General features: G+C 43.8%; 1 protein-coding gene across 4 annotated transcripts in view; it reads right to left on the reverse strand.

The window, feature by feature from the left end:
* Nucleotides 1–5,798, reverse strand: part of ZNF18 (zinc finger protein 18) — a 65,107-nt gene extending 59,309 nt beyond the window's left edge. For 2 of the 4 annotated variants that reach the window (XM_087867622.1, XM_045797214.2), the window contains exons 1-2: nucleotides 5,548–5,662; nucleotides 4,953–5,048 (exon numbers count right to left, since the gene is read on the reverse strand). The gene's annotated coding sequence lies outside the window, so the exon portion shown is untranslated. The other 2 variants (XM_045797216.2, XM_087867621.1) reach the window with 2 other exon arrangements.
* Nucleotides 5,799–14,951: the final 9,153 nt, after the last annotated feature.

Raw genomic sequence — 14,951 nt, forward strand, 5'->3', positions numbered from 1 at the left:
AAAAACGCTCAACAAAGTGGACTTAAAGGGAACATATCTTTATTAAAAAAAAAAAAAAAAGCCATCTATGAAAAGCCTGCATCTAACATCACACTCAGTGGAAAAAAAACTGAAAGTTTTGGGGCGCCCGGGTGGCTCAGTCGTTAAGCGTCTGCCTTCGGCTCAGGGCGTGATCCCAGCATTACAGGATCAAGCCCCACATCAGGCTCCTTCGCTGGAAGCCTGTTTCTCCCTCTCCCACTCCCCCTGCTTGTGTTCCCTCTCTCGCTGGCTGTCTCTCTCTGTCAAATAAATAGATAAAATCTTTAAAAAAAAAAAAAAACTGAAAGTTTTTCCTCTAAGATCAGGAACAAGACAAGGATGTCCACTCACCACTTTTATCCAACACTAGTACTGGAAGTCTTAGCTATGCCAATCAGACAAGAAAAAGGAATAAAAAGCATTCAAACTGGTAAGGAAGAAGTAAAACTGTCACTGTTTGTAAATGACATGACAGGATTCATAGAAAACCCTAGCCTCCATCAAAAAACTATTAGAATTGATAAATGAATTCAGTAAAGTTGCAGGATACAAAATTAACATACAGAAAACTGTTGTTTTTCTATACACTAATGATGAAATAGTAGAAAGAGAAATTAAGAAAACAATCCCATTTACAATTGCATGTAAAAGAATAAAATACCTAGGAATAAAGTTAACGAACGAGGTGAAAGACCTGCTCTGAAAACTCTAAGGCACTGTTGAAAGAAACTGAAGAAAACATAAATGGAAAGATGTATCACACTCATGGACTGAAAGAATTAATATGTTTAAAAAGCCCATACTACCCAAAGCAATCCACAGATTCAGTGCAATCTCTATCAAAATACCAATAGTATTTTCCACTATCGGAGGTGGTACACACACACACACACACACACACACACACACACACACACACACAATGGAATATTACTCAGGCCTAAAAAAGAACGAAATCTTACCATTTATAACAACATGGATGGGCCTAGAGGACATTTTGCTAAGTGAAATAAGTCTGACAGAGAGAGAAAAATACCTTATGATTTCACTTATTTGTAGAATATGAAAAAAAAACAAAACAAACAAATCAACAACAAAAACCAGACTCTTTTACAAAGAACTGATACTTGCCAAAGGGGAGGGAGGTGGGGGTTATGAGCAAAATAAATAAAGGGGATTAAGAGATACAAACTTCCAGTTATAACAAGTTATACAATATATACAAACAAATCACAGAGATGAAAAGCACAGCACAGAGAATATAGTCAATAATATTCTAATAACATTGCATGGTGACTACAGTTATTGTGGTGAGCACCATGTAATGTACAGAACTGTCGAATCAGTATGTTGTAAATCTGAAACTAATATAACATTCTATGTTAATTACATTTTAATGAAAAAATGAAGATATTTTTCAGATAAATAAGCTAGAATTTTTCACCAGTGATTTTTTTTAAAAGATTTTATTTATTCATTTGAAAGAGAGATAGTGAGAGAGAGCACAAGGGGGGCGGGCGGTGCAGGGAGAGGGAGAAGCAGGCCCCCCACTGAGCAGGGAGCCCCAAACGGGGCTGGATCCCAGGACTGTGGAATCATGACCTGAGCCAAAGGCAGACACTTAACTGAGCCGCCCAGGCGCCTCTCAACAGTAATTTGTACTATATGAAGTGCTGAAGGACACCTTTCCAGTTGAAAGGAAACGAAGATCTACAGAAACAAATGAAGATCTCCAAAAATGGTAAATATATGGTGAATATAGAAACACTATGCTTTTACTTCTTCTAACTTCCTTAAAAGTCAACTGACTATTAAAAGGAAAAATAACAACAGTGTGTAAATAGAACATAAGTAGAAGAAAAAGATATTTAAAAACAGCACAAAGGAGTGGGTAAATGGAATTAATCGGTTGTTAGGCTATTACATTCATGAATTGCTAAATGAGGAACAGGAAGTGGAAAGTGAGTGGTGCTAAAAGTCGAGTGACAAAATGGAAAAGTAAAGGTGTTAAAGAAAAGGCAGGAATGACAAATGTAAATTGTTTAGTATAACGTGGTACAAATATTAAAGTAGACTAATAAGTTAAAGTAAACTTTGATAGTTTTTTTTAAAGATTTTATTTATTTATTTGACAGAGAGAGATGGCGAGAGAGGGAACACAAACAGGGGAGTGGAAGAGGGAGAAGCAGGCTTCCCCCTGAGCACGGAGCCCAATGCGGGGCTCCATCCCAGAAGCCCAAGATCATGCCCCGAGACGCTTAACAACTGAGCCACCCAGGCACCCCAAAACTTTGATAATTTAAAGATACATACTGGTAGCTGTAAAAATATTATATAAAGAAGTACAGCTAAAAAAACCAAAAAAGGAGTCCTAAAAAACACTCACTACCCCAGAATGCAATAAGATCAAGAGAATAAAAATCAGAAAGATCAAATGGAAAAAAAAAGACGATATGGTAGACTAACACACAACCTTATCAGTAATCACATTAAATGTAAATGGACTAAACATTTGAATTATAAGATTGCCAGATTTAGCAAAGAAAGACCCAACCATAGGGTGTCTACAAGAGATATTTAATACTTAAAGACACAGGAAGTTTGGAAACAAAACAATGGGGGAAAGACATCCTATGCAAACAGCAAGCATACAAAAGCTGGTATGGTTATATTAGTATCCGACCATGACTTCAAGAAAAAAAGACAGAGGAACAGTTCGTTACGATAAATGGTTCCAATCATTTGGAACACAAAACCCTAAACGTGTATGTACCTAATAGTAGGTCTAAAGAGACAAATCCTCATAGCTGATAAAAGGAGAAGAACAACAACAACAAAAAAAAAATCAGTAAGGCTACAGAAAATCTGAACATTATAAACCAACTCAATCTAATAGACATTCAGACTCAACAAGTGCAGAATACACATTCATTTCGAGTTCATATGAAACATTCACCAAAGCAGACCATATGCATAAGTAAGTTTCAAAAGACTGGAATCTCCAAGTATATATGCTCTGACCACAGTGGAATGAAATTAGAAACCAGTAACAATAAGATACCTAGAAAATGCCAATATATGGAAATTATCAAATAACTAATATAAACCATGGCTAAAGAAAAAATCACAATGGACATTAAAATGTTTTCTTTCCTTTCTTAAAGATTTATTTATTTGAGAGAGAGAGAGAGCGCGCGCAGCAGGGGAGGAAGGGGAGAAGCAGCCTCACCCCCCCTCCCAGCATGGAGACCGATTTGGAGCTCCATCCAAGGACAAAGGGATCACGACCTGAGCAGAAGGCAGACACTTAACTGACTGAGCCACCCAGGTATCCCGGAAATTAAACTGTTTTCATACTGAATGATAGTGAAAATACAACAATATCAAAATGTACAGGTAACCATTAAAGTTCTAGAGAAAGAATGTACAGTTTTGAATAAATATGTTAAAATATTGAATAAAGGGCATCTGGGTGGCTCAGTCAGTCAAGTGTCCTACTCTTGATTACAGGGTTGTTGAGTTCAAGCCCGCATTGTTGAGCACAGGGTCTATTTAATAAATAAATAAATAAATAAATAAATGGGGTGCCTGGGTGGCGAAGTCAGCTGGGCAGTGTACTCTTGGTTTTGGCTCAGGTCATGATCTCGGGGTTCTGGGATGGGGTCCTGCTTCCGGCTCCATGCACTCAGGATGGGGTCTGCTTGGGGTCTCTCTCCCTCTCCCTCTGCCTCTTCTACTCATGTGCTAAAATAAATTAAAATCTTTAAAATAAATTTTATACACACACACACATACAGAATATACAAGCATCCTTCATTATCTAAATCTATTTGGCTCCTGAGTTTCAAATAAGTAGAAAGATTCCACATAGCAAGAGACTGATGGGCAGACTCATTCAAATTTATCTGCTTCCTGAATGAAGACAGCAGTAATGTTTTAGGAAACATTTACGGAGGGGTGCCTGGGTGGCACAGCGGTTAAGCGTCTGCCTTCAGCTCAGGGCGTGATCCCCGCGTTGTGGGATTGAGCCCCACATCAGGCTCCTCTGCTGAGCCTGCTTCTTCCTCTCCCACTCCCCCTGCTTGTGTTCCCTCTCTCACTGGCTGTCTCTCTCTCTCTGTCGAATAAATAAGTAAAATCTTTAAAAAAAAAAAAAAAGGAAACATTCAGGCAAAATGACATTTAGGGAAAATTATAAATCCTATAAAACATTTAAATCTGATTTTAGTAATTATATCCTAACAAAATGCTAAGAAAAATGCCTCGATTATTCCAAACTGAATTACTTTATAGAGGGTGTACTTTATATTCCAATGACTTCATAAGTAGCTGCTCCTGTTATGAAAAACATTTCAAGTAATCCCAAGTGTGTAGCTGTTATTAAAACTGTAACAAATGAGAGTGAACTTAAAATGTACCCTTAGGTAAAGTATATTTACTATATCTATGAATACAAGTAGCCCTTTGTTGTGTACCTAATATTGACAAACACTCTTTCCTTAAGCAAACTTTAGTCAAGCTCCGGAGTCCTCTTTTTGACAAGGCCTGGTCTTTCACATCTGGCCTTGGCCCTTTTAGTCCCATTTTAGCAAGAATCTTGCTGAGTCCAGTTTAGGGAAAGTCCCTCATCTTTGACAGCTGGTCAAATTCTACATCAACCATGGTATCTGACCAGCCCTGGTATCCGATCAAATTCGGTATCACCCAGGCCCGCCTTCAACAAAACTCCAGTCAAGTTGATTCAGCCAGAACTCCCTTTACTCCGGATGTTTCCTCTTAGTCATTTTCCATCCACTGACCCCTCACGCCCCCCCCACCGGGCTTCCCTGGCGATCATTCTCCACTCCTCATTGTTGCAGAGTGCAGCCCAATTGCTCTCCGCTCCTGAAAAACCGCGTTGTAGTAGCCCCCCTGAATAAACTCTGCCTTACCGTCTTTAACGAGCATATGAGTAATTTTTTCTCCAACACTACGTATCAGCTCCATATTAGGCCCTGTTCATGCCATTTCTAATCCTCACAATCCCCCTGCAAGGCAAGTATCAGAGTTGACTGATTATGAACCTCGGGGGCTCAAAAGGGGTAGCCGAAGTGGAACCCACGAAGCTCCAAGCACGGCCTGTGTTTTGGGGAGGAGAGCTGCTGACGTTGGGGAATTTGGGGGGCAGGTTTGGGGACTGTCACAAACGCCGTGAGGTTTGGGGGCCACCGGTATTTTGCGTCCCAGAGGCCGGGGCAGCGATCCCCACCCAGGTATCCTCCACTCTCCCTCCCCAACGCCCACAGCACCCCAGGGAGAAAGGCTCTGGGCAGCGGCCCACGCGGGGCCCTTCTTTCCAGCCTCTGGGGGAAGGCAGAGGAAGCGGCCCGGTTTCGGTGCCGATCCAGGGGCGTGGCCGGGAATCCGGGGTCCACAGACTCCGGGGCGCAGAGCCGGCTCCGGGCAGCGGCGTCTCCACTTCCCCAGAGTGCCCTCGGCCGCGCCACCCCTCCCCCGCACCCGCCGTGTCCCCGCGCCCTCCGAGACCGTGGGCGCGCGTCCGCCGGCCCCGCCGCAACTCCCGGGGGCCCAGCCGAGCCCAGCGAGGAGGCAGGCGGCGCCAGGCCCGACCCCGGGCGGCCGCAGCCGGGCCCGCCCAGCCCGCGCGCGCTCACCTCGGCCCGCGACGCCGACTCCGGGCGCACTTCCGGGAGGCGGGCGACTGCGCGCGCCGCCGGCGCCGGCGCCGGCGCGGACCGGCGCGGTGGGGCGGGGCCGGCGCTGAGGCGCGGGCTCCCATTGGCCGCCCGCGTCGCCCCGCCCCTCCCGCGTCCTCCCGGCGCCGAGGCCACTAGCGGTCGACCGCAGCGGGCGCTTGGGTCGTTCATTCCAGATTGGTGCGTTTGCTCCTTCGCTTGTCACCAAGCTGTTAGTGAGCCCCTCATCTGGGCCAGGCACTGGGCCAAGCGCTGCGACGGTCCACCAAGATAATTCCCTTATCTGTCGCAGACCCTGTGCCAGCCCCACACCTTTGCGACTCTGCCAGTACCTCCAGGTGCTCGAACGCGGCCTGTGCTCGCTGCCCTCCCCCCCCCCCCGCCGCCTTTGGCCTCCCTGCGGCGTTTGATTTACCCCGACCTCTCTCTGTCCTGCTGCTCCAACTCACACCAACTCTGCATTTCCTGGGCGCTCTCTTTCCACTTCCCTGTGTTGGAACCCAGCGCGGTGCCTGTCCCACCTTCGCCTCCCTTCTGCCTTTCTGTCTCCCCCTTTCTGCCTCCCCCAGACTCCCCTTCAACATGTATGTCTTCCTCGCTCCTCTCCTCCTTCCCTTTCCCGCAGGCCAGAAGTCACGAAGTGCTATGATTTTCCCTCATCTCTCTGACACCTCCCCCTCTCTCCATTCTCCACCTCGTCTCTTTTCCACATCCGTGCTGCACTTGGCCGCAACAGTCGTTTTGTGGTACTAAGCAGCGCTGACACAAGTATCAGGTCCAAATTTGGGAGACCCGACTCCTGTGTGTATCATGTGTGCGTTCAGTCTTGGACAATTGGCAAACTGAGGAGCATTCAGAAACAGAGTTGCAGTGTGGTGAGCTGCCCTGCCACGTTTAGAGGCATTAGAGAGAGCTCCTCCGAAGAAATAAGGCTTTGGAAGAGGGAGGAGGTGTGAATCCTGGTATCTTTACAAATCTGAAAAAACGAACCAGTGGAAAAGGGATTTAACATGTTCTAGGTCCCAGGGCCTGAACAAGACCCAGCGTGTGAAAACTATTTCAGCTTAACCCAAGTGGAAATTTCTAAAGTTGGCTTGTCTAACAATGCTACTTTATGAGTTCCTGAAGCAGCAGGGTAGCAATTTATCAGGAACATTTTAAAGGGATACCTGCAGTAGCTGTTTCTTCCAACACAAAGGGCTTTGCTTCTAGTAAGGTCAAGAGACTTTGGAAAGGAAGATGTTGAGTTTTTATCTTCAACATTTTAGCTTTTCGCTGATCAGTACCCAAGGAGGATAACAATAATTCAAAACCTTTAGTTGGGCCACAGATAGTTTGTGAATCTGATGGAAGCTATAAACCTTTTCCCGAGGAAAATGCACGTACACATCTACAACATTTTCCACACAAACTGAGGGAGTTCATAGAGCTCTGAAGCCCATCCTCAGAATCCGTGAAGCTCAGGGTAAGAACTCTAACCTTGACAGATGGCTCCTGACATGTAAGTGCCACTCGGTAGCTTAATAATTTCTTTATAAACTGACGACTTGAGGAGCGCCTGGGTGGCTCAGTCAATTTAGTGTCTGCCTTCAGCCCAGGGTCCTGGGATCGAGTCCTGCATCAGGCTGCCTGCTTAGTGGGGAGTCTGCTTCTCCCTCTCCCTTTAACCTTCCCCCCGATCATGCTCGCTCTCTCTCGAATAAATAAAAAATCTTTTAAAAAAAATAAAAATAGGGGCACCTGGGTGGCTTAGTCGTCTGGGCATCTGCTTTTAGCTCAGGTCATGATCTCAGGGTCCTGGGATGGAGCCCCATGTCGGGATCTCTGCTCAGTGGGGAGTCTTGCTTCTCCCTCTCACACTCCTTCTGTGCTCACTCACTCTCTCAAATAAAAAAAAAATCTTTAAAAAATAATAAAATTAAAAATAAAAATAAACAGGCGACTTGAGGTGAAACATGAAATGTCTCTTCTTTCTGAATAGACTGAACAACTAAAAATTATATTTTGAAAGTTGAGAGATAATCTATCTCAGTTTAGAAAGTAATGGAAAGATATCATCTATTTCCATTCATTCATTCACTCACTCATTCAGTAAATATTTATCAGAGGCTTCTTGTACCCAGCACGGTTCCTACAGCTGGCAATACAACAGTGAACTGAACAGATAAAGTTCCTGCCCTCAGCAGATTTATGTTTTGTGGAAGAGTTGGCCTATAGATATACAAGTAATTATAAATATGTTGGATGATAACTGTTGTGGAGAAAATTAAATCAAGATGAGAGGGGGTGCACAATGTTAGGGATGGAGTGTAATTTAATAGGATCATGAGGGAAGAGCTAACTGATGAAACGACTCAGGACCCAGACCTCAAATGAAGGAGCAAAGGTTGTGGATATCTGGAGGAGTTTTCCAGGCACAGGAAATAACAAATATCCAAGTCCCGAGACAACGAGTGCAAATAAGAGAAGAGGTATGAGGAGTGAGTCCTGGGACACATCAACATGTTAGGGTCAAGGACATAAGGAGGACCCATCAAAGGAGAAAGAGATCAAGGGGCATTGAGGTAGGAGGAAAACAAAGACAGAGTGATGTCCTGGAGCCCAAGTGTACAAAATATTCAAAAAAAAGAGAAGGGGGCAGTAATCAACTGCGTCGAAAGCCAGTGACCAAAGATGCGATGAGGACTGAGAATCGACCATTTTGGTTTCAGCAACAGGGGAATCACTGGTGACCCGAGCAAGAGTAGCAGAGAGTGGAGAAAGCCTGAATGGGACACTTCAATAGAGAAAATTTGGAGCAACAAATAGAGATAAGTCATTCAAGAAGTTTTTTTGCCATAAAGGGAAATCTCAAAACAAGCAAATTAGGCGGAATTACAGCGTGCGTATATGCTGAGTGGAATGATCCAACAGAGAGGACAAACTTGCAATGCATGGGAGGGAAGAGACAACTGGTGAGCAGTATCCTTGAGCAGAGGAGAGGGTGACCTTCGAGTAAAAGAAACTCCAGGGTACTCCAATCTAGGCCACGTGGGGCACCCACAGAAAACATTCTTCAACCGAAGAGAAGCTTAAAGTCAAAAATGATAAGCTGCACTAGAAACAATCCATCAAAAGGGACAGTCACCAGTTATTTTTTTAAATGAGAGAAATTGCGCCCCCCAAATTAGAGATAATAGAACAACCTGAGGGTTTTTTTTTTTAAGATTGTATTTATTTATTTGAGTGAGAGAGAGTACAAGAGGGGAGAGTTGCAGAGGGAAAGGGAAAAGGAGACTCTCCACTGATCAGGGAGCCTGATGTAGGGTTCCATCCCAGGACCCCGAGATCATGATCTGAGCTGAAGGCAGACGCTTCAGGAAGAATGAGCCACCCAGGCAGGCCATGATTTTTTTTATTATTTTTAAGGAATCTCTACACCCAACATGGGGCTCAAACTTACAGCCCCGAGATCAAGAGTCGCACGCTCCACTGACAGAGCCAGCCAGGCGCCCCAATCTAAAAGAGATTTTAAGTAAGTTCTGGATTATTTAAAGAGTAAAAGAAGTAGAAACCATAAAAAACAAAACAAAACAAAAAACCGAAGAGCATTATGGAAAGAAAAGAGAGAAGGAAGGATACAACAAAACAAAACTGCAGTCAATTATATTTTTTACAAACTAAAAAATATTTACTTTGAAATTAAAAAGTCCAGTCCTCGTGACAGCAGACACAGCAAATATCCTTGCTCCTGAAACCTCTGTAGAAACGCAAAGATGGGGCGCCTGGGTGGCTTGGTCCATGAAGCGTCTGCCTTTGGCTCAGGTCATGATCCCGGGGTCCTGGGATGAGGTCCTGCATCAGACTCCCTGCTCAGGGGGTAGTCTGCTTCTCCCTCTGCCTCTGCCTGCTGCTCCCCCTGCTTGGGCTGACTCTCACTTTCCCTCCTTCTCTCTCTCTGACAAATAAATAAATAAAATCTTAAAAAAAAAAAAAACTAAAGATGGATGTAAATTCAGCTGGACACACGAGTGCGCCAGCAAGGCTGGACTTTAAACTGAACACGTTTCTCTCTTCCTCATTCTTGAAGCCTCCCTCACCTCCCCTTCACTTGTTTTTCTGTAGACTCCTTTGTTCCAGGAACTCGGTATCGATATTGACATCTCACTGACCTCAATGTATACTTAGTAACAAGATTCTGATGGCAGGTGGCAGCGCTGGTCATGAGACCACCTTGAAGACGTGACACCCAGCTAGCAGCACGTTCCAGATTCCTATGGAAACTGCCCAGATCCTGCACTTTCCTTTAAAACCCCTCAGCCTTTCACCCCAGGGAGGTTTGTAGTCTTGGAGGCATTAGCCTGCCGCAGCCTCCTAGGCCTGGCAAAGTGGTAAACTACCTTTCTTCTTTACACCCAAACTGTCTTCACGTTTCATATTTTGGCTCTGTAGCACAGAGGTCGGTTTTCAACAACACTCCCACTGCAAAAATAAGGAAACTGAGATCAGGAGGGGTCTGTGCCTAACTCAAAACCACAAAGACTGGCCCTAAATTTAAACTTTTTTTCTGACTCCAAATTTCATGTTCTTGCCGCTCTCTGCTGCACGATGCCCCAGGATAGAGCTGGGCAGTGAGGACACACCGCCTCAAAGAGGTTGTGTAAGTTTTGGGAGTCCTATGGGAGATCTCTTAGGAGAAAAATTTATGATCAATTTAAGAATGAAGTTAAATTGCATGAGATTACAGTGGGTCAAATCAGTTATCTCATTAAAATTCACTGGGGGGAGGGGCGCCTGGGTGGCACAGCGGTTAAGCGTCTGCCTTCGGCTCAGGGCGTGATCCCAGCGATCCGGGATCGAGCCCCACATCAGGCTCTTCCGCTATGAGCCTGCTTCTTCCTCTCCCACTCCCCCTGCTTGTATTCCCTCTCTCGCTGGCTGTCTCTATCTCTGTTGAATAAATAAATAAATAAATAAAATCTTTAAAAAAAAAAAATTCACTGGGGGGAACCTGTGAGGCTTGGTCGGTGAAGCGTCTGCATTCAGCTCAGGTCATGATCCCAGGGTCCTGGGATCTAGTCCCACATCGGGCTCCCTGCTCAGCAGGGAGTCTGCTTCTGCCACGCCCTCTGCTTGCTGCTCCCCCTGCGTGTGTCCGCTCTCTCTCTTTCCCTCTCTGTCAAATAAATAAATAAAATCTTAAAAAAAAAAACTCACTGAAGCCTAGGAACAGAGATTTGAAAAGGGATGTTGCCTTCAGCTGGGGGAGATTCAGTCTGACTCGAGTTTAAGGAATGGGGGATACCAGTGGAGGCTGTATGGAATGGTAACCACATGGACTGAGCAGGAAAGGGAGGCTGGAACAGCAACCAGTCTTAATACTCTTCCTGTGACATCAAGATGTGGTTTGTAAGCTGCTGACTGCATTGGAGCAAACTGTGATTTAATTCATGGCAAATGGAAGCCACATCATCTTCTATGGTCCATTTAGAGAGTATTTAACAAAATGCTGTGTTGTGGGGGTTTTTCTTGTTTGTTTTTTTTTTTTCTTTCTGATGAGGAGAAGTCCTAGCATATCACCTGTGTTATGGGGGGTGTCCTGAAAGAGGTCTTTGAGATGTTCGAGAAGGTTCAGGTGGGGCTGAGAGAGGATTTCTTTTTTTTTTTTTTTTAAGATTTTGTTTTTATTTATTCGACAGAGATAGAGACAGCCAGCGAGAGAGGGAACACAAGCAGGGGGAGTGGGAGAGGAAGAAGCAGGCTCCTAGCAGAGGAGCCTGATGTGGGGCTCGATCCCATAACGCCGGGATCACGCCCTGAGCCGAAGGCAGACGCTTAACCGCTGTGCCACCCAGGCGCCCCTGAGAGAGGATTTCTTATGTGCTTACAGGTGACACAAGGGACCACAGACCTGCCTGGAGAAATCTGAGTCCTTCTTAAAAAAAAAAAAAAATCTGTGGAAAATCCTGATGCTCCTCTAACCAAACCAAATTCCTGAGGACCTAAAATGTCTTTAGACAAGGGGTTCTCAGTCTGAGGCTTCAGGATTTCAATGACCAATGCCCCTTAGTGCAGGTGTTTTTAGGCATAGGAATTTTTCTGGAGACTTCCTCAAATGGATCTATGTTTTTTTTAAGTATGAAAAGTTATTGCATGCTTAGGCAGATGCCTTCAAAGATCTAAACCCATGGAGCTGGAGAGATGAGAAAGAAACTCAGCTCCACGAGTATTGAATAAAATGGACTGAACTGTCCACTCATTTGTCATATGCTGAGCAGACTGGAGTCACAGTTTGGGAGGTACCCTGAGGGAAGAGAAGGTCCATGCTATGGGACACCTCCCAGGTGCCCTAGAAATGTACATTTAAATCTATTATCATTGATGATGAACGTCATCTTAACTATATATGTATGTATATTTGTATACATTGTATATACTTATATATACAAAAATATGTCTACTTATATATGCTGTCTGTAAGTATATATATGCATGTATATGTATGTATAATTACACTGGTAAATATAAGTATATATATTCTATGTAAATATGTATGTATATGTGACAGTGTATATATATAAATTATTAAATATATACAAATTATAAATATGTAGAGATTATATAATATAGATTATATATAGGGAGAGAGATTATATAATACAGATTATATATAATATAGCCAGAAAAAAATATATCTAGAACGTGAAGATAATTTTTCAGCAATGTTTAAGGTCATACAATATCCTATCAAGTACTAAATCTGATGAAAAATGTTTGGGGACACCTAGGTGGCTCAGTCAGATGGGCATCTGCCTTTGGCTCAGGTCATGGTCCCAGGGTCCTGGGATTGAGCCCCATGTTGGGCTCCCTGCTCGGTGGGGAGCCTGGTTCTCCTCCTCCCCACTTGTGTTCTCTCTCTCTCTCTCAAATAAATAAATAAAATCTTAAGAAAAGAAAAGAAAAGAAAAGAAAAGAAAAGAAAAGAAAAGAAAAGAAAAGAAAAAAAAATGTTTGGTATCCTCTTATGAGGTCCTAATGAATGAAAATCAATACACAAAAATGTTCCATATAAAAAGTTTTAGCACTCTCATTTTAAGCCTGCAGGTTAACATTATTAAAATGCAAGGGGGGGGGGGGGCGACGCCTGGGTGGCTCAGTCAGTTAAGTGTCTGCCTTTGGCTCAGGTCATGATCGCAGGATCCTGGGATCGAGCCCCACATCAGTTCCCTGCTCAGTGGGGAGCATGCTTCTCCTTCTCCCTCAGCTGCTCCCTCTGCTTGTGCTCTCTCACTCTCTCTCTCTCAAATAAATACATAAAATCTTTAAAAAAAAAAAAAAAAGCAAGGTATTGGGGCACCTGGGTGGCTCAGTTTGTTAAGTGTCCCTGAGCTTTGCTTAAGCTATCATGAGCGTCCAACTCATGATTCCAGCTTAGGTCAGGAGATTAAGTCTTGCATCAGTCTCCACGCTCAGCTCGGAGTCCGCTTGAGATTATCTCTCTCCCTCTCCCTCTGCCCCTCCCCCACTCACCCTGCTTTCTCTAAATAAATAAACAAATAAATAAATAAGATCTTTTAGAAAAATGCAATGTATCTTCCAATTAGTTTGCAAGAGGTGCTGACATATAGTAGGGACTATGGAAATTAGTAGCCCCATTTCATTGAAAACTTCTGCTTAATTAGCAGATGGTACTGAAAAATGAATACGTACTGCCAATGATGTACTTTTTCCATTTGGAAGTTTTGTGTGATTTTTCACTTATGGCAACCATTAAAACTAATGTCAAAAATAAACTTGGGGGGGCGCCTGGGTGGCACAGCGGTTGAGCGTCTGCCTTCAGCTCAGGGCATGATCCTGGCGTTCTGGGATCGAGCCCCACATCAGGCTCCCCTGCTATGAGCCTGCTTCTTCCTCTCCCACTCCCCCTGCTTGTGTTCCCTCTCTCGCTGGCTGTCTCTCTCTCTGTCACATAAATAAATAAAATATTTTTAAAATAAATAAATAAATAAATAAACTTAGGGGGTGCTTGGATGGCTCAGTTGGTTGAGCGTCTGCCTTCAGCTCTGGTCATGATCCCAAGGTCCTGGGATCAGGTCCCACATCGGGCTCCCTGCTCAGTGGGGAGTCTGCTTCTCCCTCTCCTTCTGCCCCTCCTCTCCGCTCCTGCTCTCCCTTTCTCTCTCTCTCTCAAATAAATAAATAAAATCTTTTAAAATTTTTTTTAAAAATAAAAAATAAACTTAGAACCAGACCTGAAAAATCTCTGTATAACAGAGTATAAACCAAGAGTTGATCAGAGAAGGTGGCATACTTATTTCTTTGTTCACTATATTTTTATGAGAACATGACTCGGTGAGAAAAATAAATATTTGAAAAAAAATCAGCCTTCCTTGACTTTTATTTTGCATATGTTTATAATATAGGCTATAAAGGCAAAATAATCCATGTATATTATTTATGAATAACACACCTACAAATAGTTGCTACCTAACCCCCAATTTTTTTTACTGGTAAAGAATGCTGGATTAGAAAAGACTGGAGCCCACAAGCCCACTGCTCTAAAGCAGGCTTCTCGAGTCCAGCTGCACACCAGACTCATACAGAAAGCATGTTAAACCCAGTTTTCTTGCCTTCATCCCTAATCCAATTCTCTGATAGGTGGGACCTGGATATACAATTTTTTTTTTCCCTCAAGTAGGCTCCATGCATGGAGCCCGACGTGGGACTTGAACTCATGACCCTGAGATCAAGATCTGAGCTGAGGTCAAGAGTCAGCTGCTTAGCCAACTGAGCCACCCAGACTCCTCTGGATAGATGATTTTTATTTTTTATTTTTCTAGATTTTATTTATTTACTTAGAGAGAGAACAAGAGAGAGCGAGAGAGGGCAAGTGAGAGAGAGAGAGAGAGAAAGCAAGAGCAGGGAAAGGAGCAGAAGAAGAGGGAAGAAGCAGACTCCCCAATGAGTAGGGAGCCCAATGCGGGACTTGAACCCAGGACCCCAAAATCATGACCTGAGCCGAAGGCAGACACTTAACCGACTGAGCCACCCAAGCGCCCCCATACATATGATTTTTAAACAAATTTCCAAACGGATGCTTTGGGCATTGATCTGAGGAGATCTCAGATCTATACTGAGCGCCCAGTATAGATGATTGTCTATTAACTCAAACTTTAAGAGACAAACAGATCTAGTGAGTTTCCAGAACTTACTTGGGCAGGAATAATGATAACACAGCAAAGAGAGTACCACAGT

Source organism: Ursus americanus, chromosome 14 (genome assembly GCF_024610735.1).
Source record: "Ursus americanus isolate L20-20 chromosome 14, mUrsAme1.1.p, whole genome shotgun sequence".
In the NCBI taxonomy this organism is placed as follows: domain Eukaryota; kingdom Metazoa; phylum Chordata; class Mammalia; order Carnivora; family Ursidae; genus Ursus; species Ursus americanus.